The following is a 12,687-nucleotide window of genomic DNA, read 5'->3' on the forward strand; positions in this document are numbered from 1 at the left end:
ACCTGCTTCCTACAGTAATATTGAACTATTTTACAAAGTCTTTGGTTCTATGGGCCAGTTCAGGCTTTCCGTGTGATATCAACAAAATCAATACATGTTTGTTCAAAAAAAAAATTAAAAATGAAGAAATGAGTGAGTGAGTGGTGGAAAGAATACTGGGCTCAAGTCAGGAGAGCTGGGGTCCAGTCCACCTTTCTGCTGAGCCAGTCTTTCACCCTGAGCCTCAGTTTACCCATTTTTTTCTGGTCATTTAAAAATATTCATCTGGTTGATTTTATTTTCATATTTTAAATTATTTCAATAGTTTTTAGGGAACAGATAGTGTTTGATTAGATGGATAAATTCTTTAGTTGTGATTTCTGAAATTTTGGCACACCCCTCACCTCAGCAGTGTACACAGCACCCAATGTGTAGTCTTTTATCCCTCTTCCCACTCCAACCTTCAGTCCATTATATTATTCTTATGCCTTTTCATTTTCATAGCTTAGCTCCCAGTTGTAAGTGAGAACATACAATATTTGGTTACCTAATTCTGAATTACTTCACTTAGAATAATGTTGTCCAACTCCATCCAGGTTGCTATTAATGGCATTATTTTGTTCCTTTTTATGACTGAGTAGTATTCCACAGTTTGTGTGTGTGTGTGTGTGTGTGTGTAGTACATTTTCTATAGTACATCTTCTGTACATAGTACATGGGCATTTAGGTTTGTTTCATATTTTTACAATTAGGAATTGTACTGCTGTAAAGATGTGTGGGCATGAGTCTTTGAATATAATGACTTCTTTTTTTTTTTTTTTATGGGTAGATACCCAGTAGTAGGATAGCTGGGTAAAATGTAGATCTACTTTTAGTTCTTTAAAGAATCTCCACACTGTTTTCTATAGTGGTTGTACTAGTTCACATTCCCACCAGCAGTGTAAAAGTATTCCCTTTTACCACATCCATGCCAATATTATATTATTTGGGGGTTTTTTAATGATGTTCATTCTTACAGGAGGACAGTGGTATTGCATTGTGGTTTTGATTTGCATTTCCATAATAATTAGTGATGTTGAGCATTTTTTGTTTGTTGGCCATTTGTATATTTTCTTTTGAGAATTGTCAGTTCATGATCTTAGCCTACTTTTTGATGGTATTGTTTTCCTCTTGACAATTTGTTCGAACCCTGTAGATTCTGAATCTTAGTCTTTTGTCAGATGCACAGTTTGTGAATATTTTCTCCCACTCTGTGAGTTGTCTGTTTACTCAGCTGGTTATTTCTTTTGCTGTGCAGAAGCTTTTTAGTTTAATTAAGTCACATCTATTTATCTTTGTTTTTTTTGTATTTGCTTTTGGGTTCTTGGTCATGAAGACCTTGTCTAAGACAATGTCTAGAAGAGACTTTCTGATGTTATCTTCTAGAATTTTTATTTTTTCAGGTCTTACATTTAATTTTTCATCCATCTCAAGTAGTTTTTTTATAAGGTGAGAGATGTAGATTCAGTACCATGTGGTTTGTCAATTATCCCAGCACCAATGGTTGAATAGGGTGTCCTTTCTCCACTTTATGTTTGTGTTTGTTTTGTCAAAGATCAGTTTGCTATAAGTATTTGACTTTATTTCTGGATTCTTTATTCTGTTCCATTGGTATACGTCTGTTTTTATACCTTTGCCATCATGTTTCAATAGCTACAGCCTTGTAGTAATTTGAAGTTGGGTAATGTGATACTTCTAGATTTGTTCTTTCTGCTTAGTCTTGCTTTGGCTATGCAGACTTCAAGCTGAGAATCATATCAAGAATTCAACCCTTTACATAACAGCTGAATCAAAAAGAAAAAAAAACCCATAAAATACTTAGAAATATACTCAACCAAGAAGGTGAAATACCTCTACTAAGAAAACTAAAAAATACTGCCCCAAAAAATTATAGATGACACAAACAAATGGAAACACCTCCCATGTTCATGGATGGGTAGAATCAAATTTATGAAAATGACCACACAGCCAAAAGCAATCTATGAATTCAGTGCAATTCTCATCAACTTATCGTCATCATTCTCAACAGAACTAGAAAAAACAATCCTAAATTTCATGTTGGTTTTATTCTCATTTTTTGACCTTTAATAGCAAATGTAAGTTCTTAATTTTAGTTTGTGATAATATAGGAAATGCATTCTAAAGAGACTTAGTGAATTTTCAATCTTGCTACACATACATGTACATATACATGTCCATTTCTTTTGAAACAAGACACAGCATCACTTAACTATCTAATAGGTGTGTTGCAAAATTCAACACGTTCATTGAAGACAGTTTGAAATAATAATTATTATTGTACATAACTATACTTTAAATGATCATGTCTAATTTTTTTCCAGAGTTTTGATCCTTCCCTCCTATAAATATAATATGGCAATATTAATTTTTTTAGCATAACAAAAATATATATACAAAGAATACAAAAAGTTTATAAATTTTGTGGAAACCAGCTAAATCAAGCCATAAATCTCCTTTCATCTGCACATCAGGGAAGCACTTTATTATCAAAGTGGTCTAGATTGACAGAAACCCAGTTTTCTTTGTTGATCAGAAGTCTCATCAGTAACCAAGTCTCACAACAAATATCCTTAAGACTAACGCAGGATTTAAATATATATCACTATATATATATATACACACACACACACATATGTATACACACACATATATATTACTATATATGTCACTAAATATGTAGATTTGTACTTGTATAAATATATATATATAAATGAAGAGACTTTGTGAGTTTTCAATCTTGCTAAACATACATGTACATATACATATTCATTTCTTTTGAATGTTGGTAGTATACTGTAAAATAACCTTCTAAAATAAAATGTCAATATACAGTTTGAAACTGAAGTTCTACATCTAGAAATCTGTCATGCAGAAATCCTTCCATATAAGCACATGTATGAACAAAATATTTCCTCCAGCACTTAAATGGCTCCAGTCAATGAACACACATACCTCCAACAAATGTGTGAGTATAACCATTGCAGAGAACAGTTTATTCCACTGCTAAATAGAAAAAAAATCGCTTCCAGAAATAAAAGTCCTTGCAATGAAATAAAATAAAATATATGTAAACTTAAATAAAATATATGTACTAAAATATATGTAAACTTGTACAAGGAAAAAAAAAATTAGAAGAATGCACATAAATCCAAGGACACAGCATTTAACTTTTTATAATATTTTCATGTATTACTTATGTGGTTTAAAAATTAATTTGTGTAATAAACACATAAAATCAATACAGGAAGTTCTAAAAATTAACAACTAATTATTAATTCATTAGTGCTATTCAAAAAACTTTAATTGATCATGTTTCTCACATGCTAATTTATTGATTTCCAGCTTTTTTTTTAGAACACTTGTTCCATGTTTAAAATACCTATGGATAAATATAATACAATGTTTAAAAAATTACAAGAACTGTACAAATCTAAATGAACAAAATTTTCATATTTTGTTCTTTTATTATTTTTAATATTTTATGAATCTTACAATAGCTTAACAACTTCTGCTGTCTTCTTCAAAAGGTTATAATGGTTGTGATTTTGTGACATGACTGTAAATACTTTGACAATTTTCCTGTCAGGTAATATTCCTTCCCTTTGAAGTCTGGCAGACCTTGTAGCTGTCTCAACAAAAAAGATGCAGTGGAAATAATGCAGCTTAATTTCAAAGTTATGTTGGAAACATATATTCTGTTTCTCTCTCTTTCTGTCTTTTGTTTTTATGTCTCTTTTTCTCTCCACACCTCCTCAACTCAATCTGTAGTCCCCATTATGAATGACAATTTGGCAGAGAGACACAAATACATGCCTAAGAAATCCTGGTAGCCCATTAGCACTTTGAGCCTTTCAGCTTGAATCATTAAGTATGTAAGTGAATGATCTTCAAATAATTATAGACTGAGGCAACATAGGAAAGTAGCTACCTGGTCGGGCACGGTGGCTCACGCCTGTAATCCCAGCACTTTGGGAGGCCGAGGCCGGCAGATCACAAGGTCAGGAGATCGAGACCATCCTGGCTAACGCGATGAAAGCCCATCTCTACTAAAAAAAATTACAAAAAATTAGCTGGGCGTGGCGGCGTGCACCTGTAGTGCCAGCTACTCGGAAGGCTGAGGCAGGAGAATGGTGCGAACCCAGGAGGCGGAACTTGCAGTGAGCCAAGATCGCAACACTGCACTCCAGCCTGGGTGACAGAGCAAGACTCCGTCTCAAAAAAAAAAAAAAAAAGAAAAAAAGAAAAAGAAAGTAGCTACCTAAGAAACTCTGCCTAAGGAACACACAACTGAGCCCAACCAACACACAGAATCTGAGAAATGATAATAAGTTGATTACAGTTGTTTTAAGGCCTGACGTTTGGAAACAATTTTTCATGCAGTGATACAAAACTGGAATGATAATTCTACATATTTGAAATTATATGTTAGTAATAAAATTACAATTAATATATGGCTACCTGAGTGGAAAATAGAGATTATTATATTTTGAAAATATCTGTACCCCCAAATAGAAGAGTCAGCATAACATGGTGGTTAAGAGCTGGCACTCTGGATCCAGACCACCTTGATTCAAGCCTCTGAGAAACCACTACATAATGATGTGGGGTGGACAAGTTACTTGGACTTTATTTGCTTCAACTTCCTCACCAATGAAATGGCAGTGGTGGTCATAGCATTATCGACCTCATGGGGTTGCTGAACGGATGAATTCATTAATATTTCAAAGCACCAAAAGCAATTGTATATACAGCAAAGTAAAATTTTTTGTAACCTTGAATGTGGAAAGGTTTTTGGATATGACACCAGAAGAAGAAGCAACCAAAATAAAATTGGTAAATTGGATTTCATCAAAATTAAAATTTTCACACATCAAAGAACATCATCAATAAAGTCAAAAGAGAAACCAGAGTTTGAAGTATACATTGGCAAGTTACATACATTACAAGTGACTTATATAAAAAATATATAAAGAAAGCTTACAGCTCAATGTTACAAAGACAAATAACCTAATCAAAAAATGTTTAAAAGAGCTAAACAGGAATTTTACCAAGGAATGTGTAAATGTCCAATAAGAACATGAAAAAAAATGTTTTATGTTAGATTATATAGAGAGAAACATATAACATCTTCCCAATCACAACTAACTTTTCCTTTGTGCACATACTCAGGGAAATAAATTCTCATGACTAAATACATAAGCTGTCTGCAATGAACACAAGTTATTTAGCAGAACTATAACAATATAAAATTAAAGATAAGTGAACAAATAACACTAGTCTTCTTAAGAATCCATATTAGTGATTAAAATATTGTAAGTGAAGAGTCTGGGTCCCATATTTTTAAAAGTATCTTTCCCCACTACTGTGTAAAGATGCTATTTTAATTCTTATTATATATACTAAGTCAAATGCACACACACACACACTTGCATGACTATGCATTAATAATAGAGTTATGTAGCACATAATTCCTTCCAAAGGAACTGAGTGATGAGGTTTATTTAAAAAACTGGCACTACTGAAAACAGTATGGAGGTTTCTCAAAAAATTTAACATAAGATTACCATATGATGCAGCAATCTCTCTTCTGGATATTTATCCATAAGAATTAAAATCAGGATCTCAAAGAGATATTTACACATCCATATTCATAACAGCACTATTACGAAAGCTCAGACCTTGAAACAATCCCAGCATCTATTAAGGAATGAACAGATAGACACTATGTGGTTTATGCTACAATGTAGACGAAACTTGATATCATTAGGCTAAGTGAATAAGTCACAAAAAGACAAACACTGTAATCCCTCTTATATAAGGTATCTAAAAGAGTCAAATTCATTAAAAAAAGAAAAGAAAGTAGAATGGTGGCTACCACATGAAAAGGACACCACAAAATAAAAAAATGTTTAATGAGCATAGAGTTTTAACTTTACCAGTAGAAAAAGTTCTGGAGATTGGTTCTATAAGATTGTGTACCTAGCAGTACAATGTGTACACTTAGAAGTGGTTAAGATGGAAAATTTCATATTATGTATGTTTTATCACAGCTTCTACTCCAGCAATTCCAGTTAATATTTGATATTCCATCCTAATTTCTTGTAGCATTCTTTACAATAGTGTTTGCTGTGTTATTGCTCTTTTGTGATGGAGCAAATTCTTTCTTCATAGGAAATGGACATTTTCCCAGAGCTCTGGAGAAAATAGCATTGCAGTGTTTTGTCTGAGAACAATGGTTGGTAACATTATAGAAGAAAAGGCTGATGTGATTGCATCAGCCCCTGCCCAGATCCCACAAAAGTTTAAAGTGCCATAATGTTGCAAAACTAAGAGTCTTAAATTCTGTAAAGAGTTAAAGGGTGAAAATTTTCTACCTGAAAAGTTCACATTTAGGATAATTTAATTTACTCAGATTGAGGCAGGAAACTAAAGAAAGAAAGAAAAATAAAATTAAAAAGAGAAATAAGCTTTCCTGTATTAGGCTAACTTGTCCCAGAGGCAGCAATGGGTGCAGCCCAGGCCCAGGGAAAGTCTTGATAATACTACCTAAAAAGCCAGAACACACACAAAAAAATGTGGTCTGGAGACTCTCCCAGGACTCCCTCAATATAGGGAGAAGAACAACAATTTTTCCTTTGTTTTATGGTATGAGTTTATAGATTCTTGTTCTCTGTAACTAGTAACTTCAAGTATTCTGTTTTATCTAAAAAGTACAGCAAAGGTCATGAGAAGCCTGAGCAGGCCTGAAATACAGCTGTCTGGGCACCATGGTGAAGGTTATAAGATAAACCAATGCAAGGCTCTTTTGAGCAAAACATAGAGAACAGACATCTAGTTTGCATAGCAATGGTCATGTGTACTCCTGAGTTATGAACTGTCACGATTTGATTAATTGTTCTGCCTCTGTATCCCTGCTTTTGCACCACTGTAAGCCTGCATCAATTTAGCCCACCGCTTTTTAAAATTATGTATAAAAGTCAAGTGCTGTCTTTGTTGGGGGCCCCATCTTTGGATGTTAGGTCCACTGGGTTTGAGTGCACTCAATAAAGATATCCTCCTGTATGCACCCCAAGGTCTCTCTCTGGTCCTCCTGATTCTGCAACACTTCTGGCCACCCAGATGCAACTGAGAGATGGCAGTTTGGCTGTCTCCTGTGCTTGTGGGTGGTCTGGGGCCCTGGCCATGGGAGATTAGTAACTTCAGGACCCACCAGGGGAACTTAAGCCTGGAGAAAGGAGCAACTCTCCCAGGACCCCAGTGCCCCTTCCCTGACAGCACAAGGGAACCTGGAGGGGTTGACAGATGATTCCAGGAATGGCACACTTTCTTCAGAACCATGGTAAAGTTTTGGGGCCCAAGGCAGGACCCATCCCATAAGGACGGAAAGGGAGCCTGATCACTTCCCAGGGAGTGACAACTAATCTGACACAGAGCTGCTGGGGGTGGCGAGAGTGGCTTGCCAATTTGGATGAAACTCACGCTCCAACCAAAACAGGATGCAAGAGTGGCTCACTAAGTCAGTTCAGAAGGAAAATGGACATGGCGAGAGTGGTTCGCTGCCCCAACCAGGAAAGGGAACTGGAAGCAGGGTAGTGTGTGAGTGCATGTGAAAGAGACGATTCTGGGAGGAACCAATGGGAATGATATGTGTGAAGCTGCAGAACTCTTAGTGTAGGCTGTACGCTCTGAGCAAAGTGTAGGACCAATGGGGTCCAATTGGTCTAAAATGAAAGGAAAGGTGAATGTGCTGCATCGCAACTGGGTGGAAATGGGAGGAAAATCATCAAAACCCACCCCATTGGAATGCATGTTAAAGAACTTTAAGAAAAGGCTTTGTAGGAGTTTAAGAAGTCAAGTTAACCCCTCAGATGCTGAGAGCTCTCTGTGAATTAGAATAGCCCTCTTTTGATATTGGCTGGCCAGCCAAATGTGCTATAGATAGGGAGACAGTTGGCCATGTGTTTAAGGTGGTGACCAGAGTCAGAGGACATTCAGAGCATTCAGACTAAATTTCTTTATATTAACTCATGGCTGAATGCAGCCCTGTTTAGCAGTTTATTGCAGAACTCTTGCAGCTTGGGCCTAGAGAAATCAGCTGTGCTGGCAGCTACAAAGGCAAAGTGAAAGCTTCACCAGTAAACACAGAGTTAAATGGAAAGTCACAGGAGCTTATAGCTTCAGCCCAAAGAGACGAAAAGAAAGACACAGGAAAAACCAGTTTTGCAAGAACCACTGGAGGGAAAAGAGACCCCTCCTTCATATGTTCCAATCTACCTACCTTTACCCAGGCTAACTGCCTCTGAGGAGTCAAGCTCAAATGGATACACACCCCCAGTCTCATCTGAGAGAGAAAAATAGGAGCCCTCACACCAGGAAGTTAAAATGAAATGCTAGGAAAATCAGGCAAGCCATTTCTGGTCAGGTCCTGTTCAGGCTATGCAAATGCCTCTCCAGGAAACAACAGGACCCCCACTAGGAACCAAATGAGGCATCCCAGCTACAGCAGCTACCTAGATACCCAGAGGCACTCCTGCAAAGTTTAAGGGAAGGCAGGAGACAGGCAATCAATATAGGGAAAATCTCAGAGGTGCTTCAGGATGCAGATGAAAGCCCCAGCCAGTTTTATAAAAGACTGTGAGGCCAGTGCATGGTGAACACAGCATTTGTAGAGCAGGCCCCGGGGGATATGAGGTGATAATTACAGAAAATGGAAGGTTTTGCAGGCATGAAGGCTACTCAGCTTATTGAAGTGGCCACCAAGGTGTACATTAACCGAGATCAGGAGGCAAAGAGGGAAGCTAATCAAAGGTTTAAGAAAAAGGCTGATTTGCTGGCAGTAGCCCTCTTGGGGAGCGAAGCTGGCTTTGCAAGGGGGCATGGATGTGGGCGTGGAAGAGGCCAGTTTGGACAGGGATTTGAGAGCCGGCCAAGGGTGGAAAGAGATCAGTGTGCATGGTGCAAAAGAAAAGGACACTGGAAGGATGAGTGTCCAGAGAATAATAACAAGGAGAAGCGTCAGGACTGTGGTAAGGAAGGCCACTGGCAGGGGGCTGCCACACCCAGGAGGAACCAGACACTGATCTGATCGGACTGGCAGGGACTGAAGGATATGAGGACTAGGACAGACCAGGCTGCTTCACTTTTGGCCCTGAGGAGCCCGAGGTCAGATTAGAAGTTAGATGCCAGCTAATGGACTTTAATATAGACCCCAGAACTAAACACTCAGTAGTGACTCGACCTATAGGGCCACTATCCAAGAACTGTGCAACTATTGTAGGAGCCACTGGAGTCTCCAAAAAGTGGCCTGTCCATCAAAGAGGTGTGTTATAGGAGAATGTGAAGTCCAACATGAGTTCCTATATCTCTCAAATTGTCCAGTTCCTTTGCTGGGAAGAGACCTACTTCAAAAACTGCAGGCACCCATTACATTTGGGCCACAAGGGAATGTAACTTTAAACCTACCTCGCCCGGATGCTATGATGTTAACCCTTACTGTCCTGCAGGCTGAGGAATGGAGACTATATGCAAAAAAGACTCTGGAACCAGGAGTAAATTAAATGCATGGATTTCTTACTAAAATTCCCAGAGTTTGGGCTGAAAGTAACCCATCTGGTCTGGCTGTAAATCAGGTACCAGTGGTGGTAGAGTTAAAACTGGGAGCAATTCTGGTTCGTGTCCGATAGTACCTGCTATTCCCTGAGGCCATATTGGGTGTCCACAAACATTTAGAGTGGCTTCATAAGCATGGGATCATAGTCAAATGCCAGTCACCATGGAACACCCCTCTTTTGCCAGTGCAGAAGCTGTCTGGTGAATATAGGCCAGTACAGGATTTGTGAGCAGAAAACCAGGCCACGGTGACCATCCACCCCATGATGCTAAACCCGTATACTTTAATGGGACATATTCCAGCAAGTGCCGCTTGGTTTACAGTCCTAGATTTAAAGGATGCATTTTTTTCTGTCTCCGGCTGGTACCAATTAGCCTATTTTTGCTTTTCAGTGGGGTAAATCACAGTACACTTGGACACAACTCCCACAAGGATTTAAAAACTCTCCTACAATCTTTGAAGAGGCACTGGCTTCAGACCTTAAAGCCTACACCCCACCAAACACTGACTGTGTCTTGCTCCAGTACATTGATGATCTTCTTCTAGCAGCCCCAACCCAAGAGGACTGCTTCCAGGGGACCCAAGACCTCCTGCACCTACTATGGAAGGCAGGATATGAAGTGTAAGGGAAAAAGGCTCAAATCTACTTTGAAAGTGTTCAGTATTTCGGCTTCTATATAAGCCAAAGGAAAAGATGGCTCGGTAGTGAATGAAAGCAGGCTGTGTGCTTCCTACTCCAACCACCCGGTGACAAATAAGAGAGTTCCTAGGGGCAACAGGTTTCTGCTGCATCTGGATCCCAAATTTCTCGCTCATGGCTAAGCCATTATATGAAGCCAAAAGGGGGGAAAAAAGGACCCCTTCCTCTGGGAGGCTGATGAGGAAAAGACCTTTAAAGAAATCAAAGGCTCCTGAGTCAGGCTCTAGCTTTAGGGCTGCAAGATCTAGTTAAGCCTTTCTTTTTATATGTCCATGACTGAAGGGGAATGGCCATAGGAGTTCTAACTCAAGCCATAGGGTCATGGCACTTCTTAGTGGCATACTTATCCAGGCAATTGAATTCTGTGGCACTTGGATGGCCTGCTTGTTTTAAGGCACTAGCTGTGACTGCTCTGCTGGCACAGGAAGCTAATAAACTGACTTTAGGACAGCAACTGACAATCCATGTACCACATTCAGGTGTAACTTTGATGGACCAAAGGGGCACCATTGGTTATCAAATCCTAGAATAACTCGATACCAAGGGCTCCTATGTGAAAATCTCTGCATAACTTTAGAGACTGTGAATACTCTAAACCCAGCTACCTTGCTCCCCATTGAATCAATGCCAGGAAGCCCCCTTCATTGCTGTGTGGATGTGGTAGGTGAAGTGTTCTCAAGCCAGAGATTTGACAGATCAGCTCCTCAGGGACCCAGACATTGAATAGTCTACTGATGGGAGCAGCTTCATACTAGATGGAGTCCACCAAACTGAGTATGCAATGATACTTTGGACTCAGTAGTAGAATCACAGTCTTTGTCTACAGGAACTTCCTCTCAGAAAGCAGAGCTGATAGCTCTGATGAGAGCTCTCTGGCTAGCAAAAGACCAGAAGACAAATATTTACACAGACTCCAAATATACTTTTGCCACTTTGCACGTTCATCTATTTACAAAGAAAAAGGATATTTACAAAGAAGAAGGACTCTTAACTGCTGGAGGTAAAGAAATAAAGTAGAAGGAAGAAATTCTACAGCTCTTAAGTACTGTATGGGCCCCAAAACAGGTAGCAGTAATGCACCATAGGCAAAAGGCATGAACATTAGAGGCTAAAGGAAATAGAAAAGCAGACAAAGAGGCAAAGCGAGCTGCAATGGTGACTTCATCTTCTACAGAAGAAGCCTTAGCTATGCCTCTCCCCCCAAGCTATGCTTCAAATGAAAGAGCTTGGTTTGCCCAGGAAAATGGGAATTACATTGAAGGAGGATGGTGGAAATTCTCTGATGAGAGGCTAGCCATACCCCCAGATTTGTAAAACAGTTCCACCAAGGAACTCACGAGAGAAAAACGACACTAGAGATATTATTAGGTCATCATTTCTATGTGCCATGGCTCACTGATATTGTTTAAGCCTTTTGTAAGCAGTGTTTAACTTGTGCTCAGAACAACCCTCGACAAGGGCCCACTCAGCCCCCGGCAATTCAGGAAACAGGAGCCATGCCCTGTGAAAATCTGCTTATGGACTTCACTGAATTGCCCTGGGCAGGGGCCTATCAGTACATGTTGTGCTTGTCTGTACCTTTTCATGATGGGTTGAGGCCTTCCCCACTCAAACAGAGAAGGCACAAGAGGTGACCAAGGTGTTGTTAAGAGACATTATTCCTAGATTTGGACTCCTCCTAACTCTGGGGGCAGATAATGGAATGGCATTTGTGGCTGAAATAGTTCAGGGCTTAACTCGACTATTAAAAATAAAATGAAAGTTGCACACAGCCTACCGGTCACAGAGCTCAGGAAAGATGGAGTGCATGAAATGGACATTCAAGCAGCTGCTGAAGAAGTTTTGTCAGGAGACTTGTCTGAGGTGGGATCAGGTCTTGCCCATGGTCCTTCTCCGAGTCAGTTGCACCCCCACAGAAAAAAATACACTGGGTATTTGCCGTATGAGATTTTGTTTGGCCAGTCAACCCCAATCATAAGTCAGAATAACGTAATCTTCATGAGCTAGAAAAACCAACTTTAAGAAGGCAAATGCAGGCTTTAGGTATGGCCATGCAAAAAGTGCATGGCTGGACTCAGGAAAGAATGCCTATAAGACTGACAGACCCAGTACACCCTTTCAAGCCTGAAGACTTTGTTTAGGTTAAGAAATAGAATCCAACTACTCTGGGACTCATATATGATGGGCCTCATACTGTGATCTTATCCACTCTTACTGTTGTTAGTTGCAGGTATCGTGCTTTGGATCCACCACAGTTGGCTGAAACTGGCATCCCAGGACCAGTGAACCAGTCAGCAGGACCCAGACCATCCTACCGGCTGATCCTGCAATGAGACTG

General features: G+C 39.3%; 1 long non-coding RNA gene and 1 pseudogene across 1 annotated transcript in view; both read right to left on the reverse strand.

The window, feature by feature from the left end:
- Positions 1-12,683, reverse strand: part of LOC129058997 (uncharacterized) — a 16,873-nt gene extending 4,190 nt beyond the window's left edge. The window contains exon 1 of the long non-coding RNA XR_008524548.1: positions 12,565-12,683. This is a non-coding gene — a long non-coding RNA (uncharacterized LOC129058997). The remainder of the gene's footprint in view (positions 1-12,564) is intronic.
- Positions 1-12,687, reverse strand: part of LOC112132997 (UDP-glucuronosyltransferase 2B4-like) — a 364,436-nt pseudogene that overhangs the window by 255,214 nt on the left and 96,535 nt on the right.

The sequence above is a fragment of the Pongo abelii genome, chromosome 3 (genome assembly GCF_028885655.2).
Source record: "Pongo abelii isolate AG06213 chromosome 3, NHGRI_mPonAbe1-v2.0_pri, whole genome shotgun sequence".
Classification (NCBI taxonomy): domain Eukaryota; kingdom Metazoa; phylum Chordata; class Mammalia; order Primates; family Hominidae; genus Pongo; species Pongo abelii.